At 45.9% G+C, this 14,347-nt stretch overlaps 2 pseudogenes; both read left to right on the top strand.

The window, feature by feature from the left end:
- Positions 1-6,835: 6,835 nt before the first annotated feature.
- Positions 6,836-8,666, top strand: LOC123727272 (uncharacterized; annotated as a pseudogene).
- Positions 8,667-8,686: 20 nt separating this feature from the next.
- On the top strand, positions 8,687-12,870 carry LOC145850279 (uncharacterized; annotated as a pseudogene).
- Positions 12,871-14,347: the final 1,477 nt, after the last annotated feature.

Genomic DNA, 14,347 nt, shown 5'->3' with positions numbered 1-14,347 from the left:
GTTGCCAGGCGACGAAGCTAGTTGGGAGAACTCTTGATTACCTGCATCTCATCAGCCATCTGCACACCTGGTCCTGATCATCACCTCTTCTCTTCATAAGCCCTGACCTGACATCCATTTCCTGCCGGATCGTTAGCAATGAACAGTATGTTGTATCAGCCTCATGTTTCCAGAGTTAGTTTTGTTGTTCTGTACTTTTTGCCGGTTACTCACTCCCGTTTACTCTGTCTACAGTCATCCTCTCGGAACATTCAACTCCCTTGCCTGGCCGTCGGTGGATTCAGTGACATCATTGGATCTGCCTATTCACTCTCATCAACTCCCCTCCGCTGCCGCTCCGTCTCCTGGATTATTCTATTTTCACATCAAGACTGTAAATAAATACTCACCTTCATTTTACTCACCTTGTCCTGGTCTGCTTCTGGGTTCAGCTTTAGAGAATCGTGACAGAACTAAAGTTTTCAGAGAGAACTTGTAAATCGGTCCAATTCGACAGGAACACAGCAGGAGGGTTAACGTACTTTACCGGTTGTCCGTGTGGTTGGTACTTTTGGCGGTAGGAATGTGAGACAATATATCCACAGGGAAGTATAATTACATACATTTTTCAAAGCACTAGTAGTGAGTTCAGATTTCTGCACGTGTTTACATGGTTCTGCACGTGTTTACATGGTTCTGCACGTGTTTACATGGTTCTGCACGTGTTTACATGGTTCTGCACGTGCTTCTGGTGATAGAAAAAGCATTTAAAACATACCTGGTAACAGAAAATATACAACACAGTATGTCGTAACTGTGCAAATCTCAGAAATAACATAACATAGCATACAGTAACACAGCGTCACCCTTAAGAGTATGAAAGCCACAGTACCGTGCTGAAATTGCACCACCGAAGACAGGGAGAAAATCTGGAACTAGATAAAATAAGGTTACTATACTGTTTTTCCATTATTTTTATTCAGTTTAGTTTGTTAGCTTTTAGACCAACAGTATTTAGCTTCTTTTTTTTTTTTTGTAAATAAAAAAATATATATTTCGTTTTTAGATGTTTTAGTGTTAGGGACAGAAAGTAGCCTATATGCAGCCTACCCATTGATTCTTGATGTCACGACTTCTGCCGAAGTCGATGCCCCTCCTTGCTCGGGCGGTGCTCGGCGGTTGACATCACTGGTCTTCTAGCTATCATTGATCAGTTTTTCATTTTCCATTGGTTTTGTCTCGTCTTCCTACACACCTGGTTCCAATACCATTCATTACATGTGTATTTAACCCTCTGTTTTCCCTCATGTCCTTGTCAGTGATAGTTTGTGTGTTATGTACGCGTGTATTTTGTATCGGTGTGCGACGGGTTATTTTTACCCATGTTATTTTGTACTTTGATTTTGGAGTTTGTTTTTTTGTTTATTAAAATACTCCAGTTTAACCAAGTTGGTTTCTCCTGCGCCTGACTTCCCTGCCACCTACACACACGACTATGACACTTGAAGCATAGGCTATCCATTTTATTAGGCTACCCATTGAATATGGAAGAATAGCATTATAACTTATAAATGCCTCAAGTTTTAGCACATCTTTCTCTATCATAACCCCAAAAAGCAGAAACTGAACATAATTCATGTTGGTTTTTATTTTATTTTAGTTATTTTTGCAGCCAAAGGGTTAGTATTGTTCTAGTTTCTCAAACATCTGTTCATTATTTTCATTCAGTTTACAAAATTGTTTTTTTCATGGCAAGATTTAGTCTGCGTTTTAGTTTTCTATTATAACCTTGGTTTCTAGGCGTATTCATCTTCTCTCCTGCGCTACTCTGAATTGAGCATGCTGCATGTTGTAGCATGTTTTTTTGTTGCCAAATCCCACCATAGCTGTTGCTCTTATCCCGTCTATTAGCCAATTTAGTGCACCGTAGGCAGTTGCTTACTGTTGGCTTTGCATCTGCTATGCATCCAGCTCAGCAAGGTACACATGCTCAGACCCCCATGGGAGGGTCTCGTTGTCTGGGCAAGTCAAGTGTTTTTAAATGCAACATACAATGTTTTTGTGTAATGTCTGTGTCTTATTGTTTTGGCCTAGTTGTGGTTAATGTGTCTAGTTATTACGTGTAGCTTTTTAAAATACAATGTGAGACAGGAGGGGAGTAGGCCTACAGTAACTCTACTGCGGTGTCACGTCCTGACCAGTAATAAGGGTTATTGGTTATGGTAGTTTGGTCAGGACGTGGCAGGGGGTATTTGTTTTATATGGTTTGGGGGGTTATGTGTATGTAGAGGGGTACTGTATTTATGTGTTCCGGGGTTTTTAGTATATGTTCTTGTGTTGGTGTTCTAGGTTTTTCTAGTTTGTGTATTTCTTTGTTGGTCTGTGTGGCTCTCAATCAGGAACAGCTGTACATCGTTGTTCCTGATTGAGAGTCATATTTAGGGAGCTTGTTTTCACCTGTTTGAGGATGGGTAGTTGTATTTTGCACTGTTGTTATTGTAGCCTGTGAAACTGTCGGTCTGTTCTTTGTTTCTTGTTTTCGTGTTCACTTGAATTAAAATAAAATAATGATGAGCACGCAACCCGCTGCGCCTTGGTCCCCTTCTCTCTTCAACGACGCCCGTTACAGAACTACCCACCAAACACGGACCAAGCAGCGGAGGAAGGAGCAACGGGTGGACTGTCGTGAGTCATGGACTTGGGAGGAGATTCTGGCCGGAGAGAGCCCATGGAGGAAGTCTGGTGAGGACCGGGAACGCTACTGGGGAACACGGCTGGCGAGGAAGCCGGAGAGGCACCCCCAATATTTTTTTTGGGGGGGGCACACGGGTAGTTTGGCTGGGCCAAGGGTGAGCCCTAAGCCAGCGCCCCGTGGTAATTATGGGGAACGTATGGAGTGGAGAGCGCCGAGGTATGCTGAAGTGCGCACGATCTCGCCCATACGCACGCACAGTCCGGTGCGAGTGATCCCAGCCCCTCGCAAGTGCCGTGCTAGAGTGGGCATCCAGCCTGGTAGGAGGATGCCTGCGCAGCGCATCTGGTCACCGGTGCGCCTCCTAGGTCCAGGCTATCCTACGCCCGCTATATGCACGGCAACCATCAGGCCCCTGCATAGCCCAGTTCGCCCTGTACCAGCACTCCGCTCGTACAGGGCTACTAGTTCCATCCACTGTGCTTTGGCAAAGTGGGTGGGGTTATATCCTGCCTGTTTGGGCCTGTCCGGGGGTATCATCGGATGGGGCCACAGTGTCTTATGATCCCTCCTGTCTCAGCCTCCAGTATTTATGCTGCAGTAGTTTATGTGTCGGGGGGCTAGGGTCAGTCTGTTACATCTGGAGTATTTATCTTGTCTTATCCGGTGTCCTGTGTGAATTTAAATATGCTCTCTCTAATTCTCTCTTTCTCTCTTTCTTTCTTTCTCTCGGAGGACCTGAGCCCTAGGACCATGCTTCAGGACTACCTGGCATGATGACTCCTTGCTGTCCCCAGTCCACCTGGCCATGCTGCTGCTCCAGTTTCAACTGTTCTGCCTGTGGCTATGGAACCCTGACCTGTTCACCGGACGTGCTTGTTGCACCCTCGACAACTACTATGATTATTATTATTTGACCATGCTGGTCATTTATGAACATTTTAACATCTTGACCATGTTCTGTTATAATATCCACCCGGCACAGCCAGAAGAGGACTGGCCACCCCTCATAGCCTGGTTCCTCTCTAGGTTTCTTCTTAGGTTTTTGGCCTTTCTAGGGAGTTTTTCCTAGGGAGTTTTTCCTAGCCACCGTGCTTCTTTCACATGCATTGCTTGCTGTTTGGAGTTTTAGGCTGGGTTTCTGTACAGCACTTTGAGATATCAGCTGATGTACGAAGGGCTATATAAATAAATTTGATTTGATCCAGCCAGGACGGGTTGTGCAGGAGGTGCGATCGAGACCGCCAGTGCGCCTCCACGGCCCGGTATATCCAGTACCGCCACCACGCACCAGGCCTCCAGTGCGTCAGCCCAATCCAATTCAGCCTGTTCCCGCTCCTCGCAGTAGCCTTAAAGTGCGTGTCTCCAGTCTGGTACCTCCACTACCAGCCCCACGCACTAGGCTTCCAGTGCGTCAGCTCAGTCCCGAGCTTCCGGCGACAGTACCTCGTCCAGAGTGTCCGGCGACAGTACCTCGTCCAGAGTGTCCGGCGACAGTACCTCGTCCACAGTGTCCGGCGACAGTACCTCGTCCAGAGTGTCCGGCGACAGTACCTCGTCCAGAGTGTCCGGCGACAGTACCTCGTCCAGAGTGTCCGGCGACAGTACCTCGTCCAGAGTGTCCGGCGACAGTACCTCGTCCAGAGTGTCCGGCGACAGTACCTCGTCCAGAGTGTCCGGCGACAGTACCTCGTCCAGAGTGCCCGGCGACAGTACCTCGTCCAGAGTGCCCGGCGACAGTGTCTAGTCCGGCACCGAGTGAGACGGCCTAGGGTCCGGCACCGAGTGAGGCGGCCTAGGGTCCGGCACCGAGTGAGGCGGCCTAGGGTCCGGCACCGAGTGAGGCGGCCTAGGGTCCGGCACCGAGTGAGGCGGCCTAGGGTCCGGCACCGAGTGAGGCGGCCTAGGGTCCGGCACCGAGTGAGGCGGCCTAGGGTCCGGCACCGAGTGAGGCGGCCTAGGGTCCGGCACCGAGTGAGGCGGCCAAGGGTCCGGCACCGAGTGAGGCGGCCTAGGGTCCGGCACCGAGTGAGTCGGCCTAGGGTCCGGCACCGAGTGAGTCGCCCTACGGTCCGGCACCGAGTGAGTCGCCCTACGGTCCGGCACCGAGTGAGTCGCCCTACAGTCCAGGGTCTACAGTGACATGAGTCAGGCCTAGGTATTTGGGAGGAGTGGACTGGTCAGGGGGTGGTCTTAGGCTCGAGCCTAAGCCACCTCCACTGTAGGAGGTTTGGGGAGGGGGGGTGTAGCACAGGAGCCGTCGGTGACAGCAGCCACCCTCCCTTCCTTTAGTTAGGGGTTTATTTTTTATTTTTTTGTTGAGGCGCATACGGGGTCTGCACCTTTGGGGGGGGGGGGGGTAATGTCACGTCCTGACCAGTAATAGGGGTATTTTGTTATTGTAGGTTGGTCAGGTCAGGACGTGGCAGAGGGTATTTGTTTTATATGGTTTTGGGGGTTGTGTGTATGTAGAGGGGTACTGTATTTATGTGTTCCGGGGTTTTTGGTATATGTTCTTGTGTTGGTGTTCTAGGTTTTTCTAGTTTGTATTTCTTTGTTGGTCTGTGTGGCTCTCAATCAGGAACAGCTGTACATCGTTGTTCCTGATTGAGAGTCATATTTAGGGAGCTTGTTTTCACCTGTTTGAGGGTGGGTAGTTGTATTTTGCACTGCTGTTATTATAGCTTGTGAAACTGTCGGTCTGTCGTTCTTTGTTTCTTGTTTTCGTGTTCACTTTAATTAAAATAAAATAATGATGAGCATGCAACCCGCTGCGCCTTGGTCCCCTCCTCTCTTCAACGACGCCCGTTACATGCGGGCTCTTGTACTCAAGTGGCCAGGGTGCCTAACACAAATGTACATTGTTTGAAGCAATTCTTTCACATTTTTTTGTTCAGCGTTTGCTGGTAGGGGGTCCTGCGTGCTCTGGGCATTAATGAATGAAATGGTTTGAAAGATTTGTTATTTTGACTGAACAAGTTGAACAGATTAGAGTCGGTAAAAAAAAGCAAAACTTCCCATCACTAGGAGCTGTGGAGGTGGAAACATAAAAGTCTGAGGCTTTTAGGTAAAGCAGTGGAAAAACCCCAAGTGGAAAATCCCCAGTACAAAGTCTATATTCTTATCATGTAATGACAATGCAGTGTTGTGTTGAGCCTGACCATTCCATTTCTAGGCTTGTGGCTGAAGGGTGACATAAAGTAAAATGACCCCACTGGGCACACCACATAATTTCAACGTGGACAATTGGGTAATATTTGGTTGAGACCTATATTCACCCGCTAAAAAAAAGAACCACAAGTTTGTTGAATTCTCAATGTGTTATCACTTTGCTTTCAACCATCTAAAAACACAACCAAATTCCAATGGAAAACATGTCTGATTTTTGGTTATGTTGTCACCTAAATGTGTTATCACTGCACTCTAAACGATTTAAAAGCACAACAAAGTTCAAATGGGAATACAATGGCAGATATTTTGTTTATATATACAACTTAATCATTTAGATTTTTGGTTGCGAGGGAGACGTGAATCCAACATATGAATTATTACCTCATAAATTAAATTGAAATCAACCCAAGCTTGAAACTCTAGGCCTACACATGCTTTTATTTCCTCATAGCTGGATTACAGTAACTCTTTGTATGTCTCAGTCAGAAATTGTCTCCATTCACTTCAAAATGCTGCAGTTCAGCTTTTAATAGGCACCAGAACATTTTAACATACCACACCTATTTGAGCTTTTTCTACACTGGCTACCAGTCACTTTTAGAATATATTTTAACATTTTATTAATCACGTTTAAGGCTAGGCTTAGTTAAGCCCCATCCTATGTCTTGGATCTTTTATCTCGGGCACGGCACTGTTGACCATTCCAAAGTCTAGGTTGAAAACCAAAATACTTTGGAATGGTCTGACAGATGAGATCAGGCTTGCTGATTCAGTGTCTCTTTTTAAATCCCTGCTGATGACCCACTTTTATAAAGATGCTTTCAATGTATGATTTCAATGTATGATCTATGTATGATCTTTTTTAATTCTCCTTCCTTCTGTATTTGTTTCTTTGTTAGTACTTTTATTTCATGATGTTATAATGTGAAGCACTTGTTTACTTGTATTGAAAAGCCCTATACAAATGAAGTTATTATTATATGTATACACCCAATGACCCCAGGTTACATCACTGATGATGTGTCCAAGAGCATAGTGAGATGTATTCTTCCATTCACTTTTCTGGCAAAACCAGTGATGACCAGGGACAGACTGGTTGACAAACAAGAATAGTGTGGTGACGACTGGAGAAACAGTGGACAGCTCGGAAAGACAGAACCCAGGCCGGGGCGGGTAGGCAACTCAAACCGCATCCTCTGTGAGAAGGAGACACAAAATAAGCAGATCGACTCATGGAAACAGAACGACTCATGGAAACATACTCCCAGGAGAGCCCGAGAGGGGGGAGAATGTGACAGTCCAAAGGTTTATGATGCATTGAAACGGACAACCGACTAAGAGCATGAAATGTGTTTGCGGAAAGGTCTGCAAGAACGGCCTTAAGGTTCATCAGTCCCGGATGAAATGTTTGGAGGGAGTAGCAGGGGCACAACGCTCAGGTAGCGAACCTGGTGAGACGCAGGAGGAGCCAGGCCCAGAGTCACCCAATCTCACAGACCCTGGCGCCTCCACGTGTCTACTAGACCCGGCAGGCTACACTATCCTGCTAGTGTCCCATAAAATCATTTGGGTATTTTAAACGTGGTCACCATAATCCCAAACAAAGGATAGTCCAAGAGAATTGACCAGTTCGGGATCATGTCATCGTGTCAAAGGGAAGAATTTCTTCAGCATTGTAGCTAGGTAGACTTCCTCTCAAACAACAGCTACATTGACACTTCAGTGCAAAAATTAGGCATCCCGCCTCCTGGGTGGCGTAGTGGTCTAAGGCACTGCATCGCAGTGCTAGCTGTGCCACCAGAGATTCTGGGTTCGAGCCCAGGCTCTGCCGCAGCTGGCCGCAACTGGGAGGCTCATGGGGCGACGCACAATTGGCCCAGCGTCATTCGGGTTAGGGAGGGTTTGGCCGGCAGGGATATCCTTGTCTCATTGCGCACTAGCGACTCCTGTGGCGGGCCGGGCGCAGTGCACGCTGACCAGGTTGCTAGGTGTACGATGTTTCCTCCGACACATTGGTGCAGCTGGCTTCCGGGTTGGATGTGCGTTGTGTCAAGAAGCAGTGCTGCTTGGTTAGGTTGTGTTTCGGAGGACGCATGGCTCTCGACTTTCACCTCTCCTGAGTCCGTACGGGAGTTGCAGCAATGTGACAAGACAGTAACTACTACCAATTGGATACCACGAAATTGGGGAGAAAAAGGGGTAAAAAAATAAATAATTAAAAAAGAATAATAATAACATTTGGCATCCCAACAGTTTCTGGTTGTCTGGAGCACACAGGAGTGGTGACCAAGCTCATCAGCAATACGTGAGAGAACAAGGGAGAACTGGCTGTGCTCTGGCTACGGATTGATGCCCCACAAGCTGGTGCAGTATACAATTACCAAACACCATGTCCCAGGCAAAGTGGCAGACCTCATTCTAGTCTCTCTACGGACGGTTCAGCATGACAGTCTCATCAGGTTCAGTAACATCAGAGTGGCACAGACTTCAGTCATGGGAATCACAGGCTGCACCATCTCCGTGATCCTGTTTGCCCTGGCAATGAACATGATTGTGAAGTCTGCTGAAGCTGAGTGCCGGGGACCCTGAACCAGATCTGTGGTGCAACAACCACCAATCAGAGCCTTCATGGACTACAGTCACCACAGAGTCAGTGCCAGCTGATTGGATGGGCAAAATTGAAGTTGCTGGTGTTGAAGGGCAATGTCGTGGACAGATTCCATTCAACATCGCAGGAACACCGATCCCAACCATCTCAGAAAAGCCAGTGAACACCTTGCCCGAAAGATCCAGGCCGCCTGTCAGGAGCTGGAGAGCTGGCTGAAAGTGGTTCGCTGGTCAGGAATGCCCGGCAAGTTCAAGGTGTGGATGTACCAGCATGGCATCCTCCTGAAGATACTCTGGTCTCTGCTCATCTCCGACGTCCCCATCTCTACTGTTGAGAATGTGGCGAGGAAGGTTGTAAAAATGTAAAAATCTTCCCAGAGTGAAATAGTTTCCAATCGTTCTGATTGTGTTCTGATTTTGACATCATGTTGTCAAATTTCTCACATCATGTTTGTGTGGATGGTTGAGCGCTTGCAGATGTCTGTCAGGATCCAAACAACCTGTTTTTTTTACTGTTATTATAGATTAAGATGAGTATTTTCCTTTGTTATATATAATGTACTATGTTTTCTAATTCTATATGGTTGAGGAGTGCCCAGAGTGTCAACTCTATGATCACATGAAAAAGCGGGCCCTTGTGATGCATTACATCGAAGTTAGACAGGCATGGTCTGCCCTGGGCATAAATCTAATAGGCCTTTTTGAGAAGAGAACCGCAGCTGGTAACCAGTATGCCCTAACCATGACTGACCTCTTCAGGAAATGGGTGACTGCTGAACCACTGGAGGGCAAATCGGGAACAGAGAACGCTTCAATAGTCATCAATAAACTTCTTGATTTTGGACTTGTGGGACAAGACGTTTATTTCACCTTTATTTAACTAGGGAAGTCAGTTAAGAACAAATTCTTATTTACAATGACAGCCTACACCGGCCAGACCCTAACCAGGGCCAATTGTGCGCCGCCCTATGGAACTCCCGATCACGGCCGGTTGTGATACAGCCCGGGATCAAACCAGAGTCTGTAGTGATGCCTCTCGCACTGTGATGCAGTGCCTTAGACCGTTGCGCCACTCAGGAGTATCATCACTGACCAGGGAGGTGAGTTTGTAAACGATGTACCTAGTCTTACTGTCACTGATGTCAAACATTGGTCATGAAAAGTCTAACACTTTCGAATCATAACCATGCAAGTGCTATGTTTGTCACTTTTTCAGCTCAACATATCCATAATAGACACAAGGTTTGCCCAGCTAGATGCCAATACGGAGCTAGTAGCAGAAATGGAGACCAAAGATGTGAGTATACAAATATATTAGAAGTGTAGTAATTAATGTAACGTCTGTAATGCAAACATCTCCCCTGGTACACAACAGAGTAACACTTTCTCTCAATAGGTGAAAACACTTCCCGTGTGTACATTCATATCCTGGTTGCGCAGTTGACTAACAGCAGACATGTCCATGTCTTGTTACCTGAAGGTATGAAATGCAGATTGACTAAATGTAATTACTTCACCTTCTTCCTCTGTGCGTGGGAGCTGATACTGAGAAAGCGGACCATTACATCGTTTAGGTGCGTGTCCACTTAATGATATATGCGACATGTTGAAGAACTAAGACTAATTTAATGTCATATCATTTAATGTCATGTTAATGTCATGAAATATGCATGTATTTAATACACTGCTCAAAAAAATAAAGGGAACACTAAAATAACACATCCTAGATCTGAATGAATGAAATAATCTTATTAAATACTTTTTTCTTTACATAGTTGAATGTGCTGGCGGAGCCTCTGGCAGAGTTGATAAGGAGCAATCCAAGTATTATGGGTGTTTCTGCACACGGCCTGCAGCACAAGATTACATATCCAACCCTGAGAAATCCCTCCCTCCCATTTTAGACACAATTGCTCAGTATGGCAAGTTTTCAGGTTATAAGATAAATTTGAACAAATTCACTGTCTGCCCTCTCAATATTACACTCACCAGCTCTATGAAGACACTATGTCCATTCCAATGGAAGACACAGGGGTTTCAATACCTTGGGATCTTCATAACACCAGATCTGAATAGCCTTTTCAAGGAAAATTATCTTCCACTCCTGGATCGAATCAAGAACGATCTCCAAACCTGGATCTCCCTCCCAATTAGCTTAGTAGGAAGAATTCATGTCATCCGTATGAACATTCTCCCTAGACTGAACTATTTATTTCAGATGCTCCCATGCTATCTCCCAGTTTCCTTTTTCAAAACAACTAACCAAAGCATCACCAAATTTATATGGGCCAATACAAAACCTAGGATCAAGTTCTCCACTCTATCGAAACCTGAATCTAAGGGTGGTCTTGCCCTTCCCACCCTTCAATTGTACTACTGGTATGCCCAAATCTGCAACATGCTAACATGGATCACAAACAGACAAGAGTCAACGTGGATTCAGATAGAAGCCCAATCCTGTGGTTCATTGCCCCTAAGCTCAATTATATTAATTAATAACTTTAGTGAAGTGGGCAACATAGCCAAAACTTTGTGATTTACAGCACCCTACTAGCGTGGAGGGACTGTAAGAAATACCTGGGTATTTCCTCCCAAATATGTTCTTACTCGCCTATAGTAGGCAACCCAGACTTGCCAAACGCCCTGAGGGCTGCCAACTTTAATCTTTGGCATACTCTAGGAATCAGGACCTTTTCAGACCTATTTAATCAGAAAACCACTACACTGAAATCCTTTCAAGAGCTCTGCCAAGATCATTCACAAGGCCCCGGGGGCCAGACGGATTACAAGAACTTGTACACAGAGCATGCGTGGACCAACTGGCAAGTGTCTACACTGACATTTTAACCTCTCCCTGACCGAGTCTGTAATACCTACATGTTTCAAGCAGACCACCATAGTCCCTGTGCCCGAAAAAGTGAAGGGAACCTGCCTAAATGAAGTGCTTTGAAAGCCTGGTCATGGCTCACATCAACACCATCATCCGGGAAACCCTAGACCCACTCCAATTGGCATACCGCCCCAACAGATCCACAGATGACACAATCGCACTCCACACTGCCCTTTCCCACCTGAACAAAAGGAACACCTATGGGAGAATCCTGTTCATTGACTACAGCTCAGCGTTCAACACCATAGTGACCACAAAGCTCTTCACTAAGCTAAGGACCCTGGGACTAAACACCTCGCTCTGTAATGGGATCCTGGACTTTCTGACGGGCCACCCCAAGGTGGTAAGGGTAGGCAACAACACATCTGCCACGCTGATCCTTAACACGGGGGCCCCTCATGGGTGCGTGCTTAATCTCCTGCTGTACTCCCTATTCACCCATAACTGCGTGGCCAAGCACGACTCCAACATCATTAAGTTTGCTGATGACACAACAGTGGTAGGCCTGATAACCGACAATGATGAGACCTATAGGGAGGTCAGAGACAAAAACCTCTACCTCAATGTGAGCAAGACAAAGGAGCTGATCGTGGACTACAGGAAAAGACGGGCCGAACAGGCCCCCATTAACATTGATGGGGCTGTAGTGGAGCGGGTCGAGATTTTCAAGTTCCTTGGTGTCCACATCACCAATGAACTATCATGGTCCAAACACACCAAGACAGTCATGAAGAGGGCATGATAACACCTTTAAACCTCAGGAGACTGAAAAGATTTGGCATGGTTCCCCAGATCCCCAGATCCTCCTGGTGGGAGCAGTGATCAGGGGAAGAGACGGTCTGGGAACCTTCTTAATCCTAAGTATGACACTGCCAAGGGGAAGGAGAGAAGCAGGCTTGTTCAGGAGGAGGGGAGAGTAGCTGTGGAAGAAGAGAGGTCCAGCAAAACAGTCGGGATGAGTCAGCAAGGAGCCTGGACAAGGTGGGAGCAGGCAGTGGACAGGAAAGTTATGTGGACTGACCTCTGGCAGGCAGAACCAAGTTCCTAATCCAGGCAGTGTACAATGTCCTTCACAGACCATCTAACCTGATCTCCTAGGTGCAAAGTGGAGTCTCCTGCATGCCCGCTATGCTCCAAGAGATGAACATTGGAGCAAATCCTGAGCTGCTGTCCAAAAGTTCTGGGAGAGGGCTGTTACCGCTAGCGCTATTGCCAGGTTCTCCAGATAATCACAGAAGCAATGGGCACAGGAATTAGTAGCAAGTAAGTACGGCCCACCATTCACACGATTGCTTTCATCAGAGCTGGAGAGCAACCAGGGTCCCGATCCAATCTACCAACAGGGATCCTGGTGATTACTCAGGCTGGCAGCTTACAGCCAATCTGGAGAAACAACATAAGTTCCCACAACACATTGTCAAGACAACTCTGAGACTAGACATCATCCAGGAGGCCTACAAGAAGAGGGCTGGTCAACAAATGTCGGAAACAGGGCTGTAAGGCAAGGTGCATGCCTATTGTATCGAGGTAGGCTGCAGGAGTTTTGCTGGCTGGACAATCCCTCAATAAATCAGCACACGGCATCACTGGAGCAAGGAGCAAAGTATGGTTGCATTTCATTTGCTCTGTTAAACCTACCCTTTGGAATGACTTTGATAGCAACACACAGTTAATCTATTTCGTTTTTATGTGGAGATGTCAAGAGAATTTTCTATCCCAATGATAATAACTAACAGTCAATAAGCTTTGACTAATCCCCAAGGTTTGTAAGACACTGGGTTAAGAATAATTAGGCAAAGACTCAGCTTCTGCAAAAGGTTCGTACAGTTTATTCAGAGAACGTTCTGAAGTCCATTATACAAAGACATTCATTTTATGCTCACTCCCTACTTACGCACATACCTCCACACAAACAGTAGATGTCCTACACACATACATACACACGAACAGTAGGTGAGTTGTATCCCTCCCCGGAGTTCTCACCACTGTTAATCACTACCCAGTGCTGTCTGTTCCTTTCCCCTGAGATTAGAGAAACCTTGAGAGTTACTCCCTTTCTTCTCATAAGTTTCTCAAAGTTCTCGCTAGGTCGGGTCAAACACAGTCTAATTGTTCTCGCTATTTTCTTAGGCACACTCATACACATACATTTCTCTTCCTCCTGGGTCTCTACTAAACCTTATGGGACTTACGTTTAGTACTTTAATTATTCATTATACATGCTACATAAACTACCAATTACTAATTAGTTACGTTTCAGGGTGGGATTCTTTAACCATTTACCTTTAAACAAATTATTCCCTTATCAGGAGATCTCTCAACAATTATTCTCATGATAGCACATTTGTAATAGTAAAGTTACACATTTTAAAGCTAAGCAGCAACAGGCTTGGATAAAGTAACTCTCCAGTCAAAGTCATATTCTGTTAAGTCATACCACCAGTAAGTCATACCACCAGTATGACATACCACCATACCAAACTTTTATTTTAGTTTGCGCCTTCTCCAGATTCTCTGGCAAACACACAGGCGTGGTGCAATCTGTATCAAAAAAGCAGTAACGTGCTCCAACAGATATGTTTTTGATTTGAAGGTGTCGCCCTGCAACAACCTCTCAGCAAGCTCAAAAGACCTCTGACATGATGTCCAAACACAAGCTCATTTGGACTCAAACCAAGAGATTCCTGAACAACCTCTTGTGCTGCAAACAGCACAAGAGAGAACCCTTGTCGTGGAAATTCTTACACAGGGACAATCGAGGTCAATCTTAAATGAATCATTGTGTATTTGTCAGAGCGCTGGAGAGGTTCCAACCGACTCAATGCACCATAGTACACATGTAAATCAGGAGCTCTGCCTGGGCAGTCCCAGCAGTTGTTTTATATACGGCTATACACAGACAAGTTATATTTGCATTATTTAACATAATTAATTAATCATTACCGTTTTGTTTCATTCATGTGACCAACCAAAACTGGTTCATAACATATCACAGACCAATACCTTAC

This window comes from Salmo salar, chromosome 01 (assembly GCF_965601325.2).
Source record: "Salmo salar chromosome 01, fSalSal1, whole genome shotgun sequence".
In the NCBI taxonomy this organism is placed as follows: Eukaryota; Metazoa; Chordata; class Actinopteri; order Salmoniformes; family Salmonidae; genus Salmo; species Salmo salar.
Note: the sequence above shows the minus strand (reverse complement) of the source record. Positions and strands in the feature narration are given on the sequence as shown.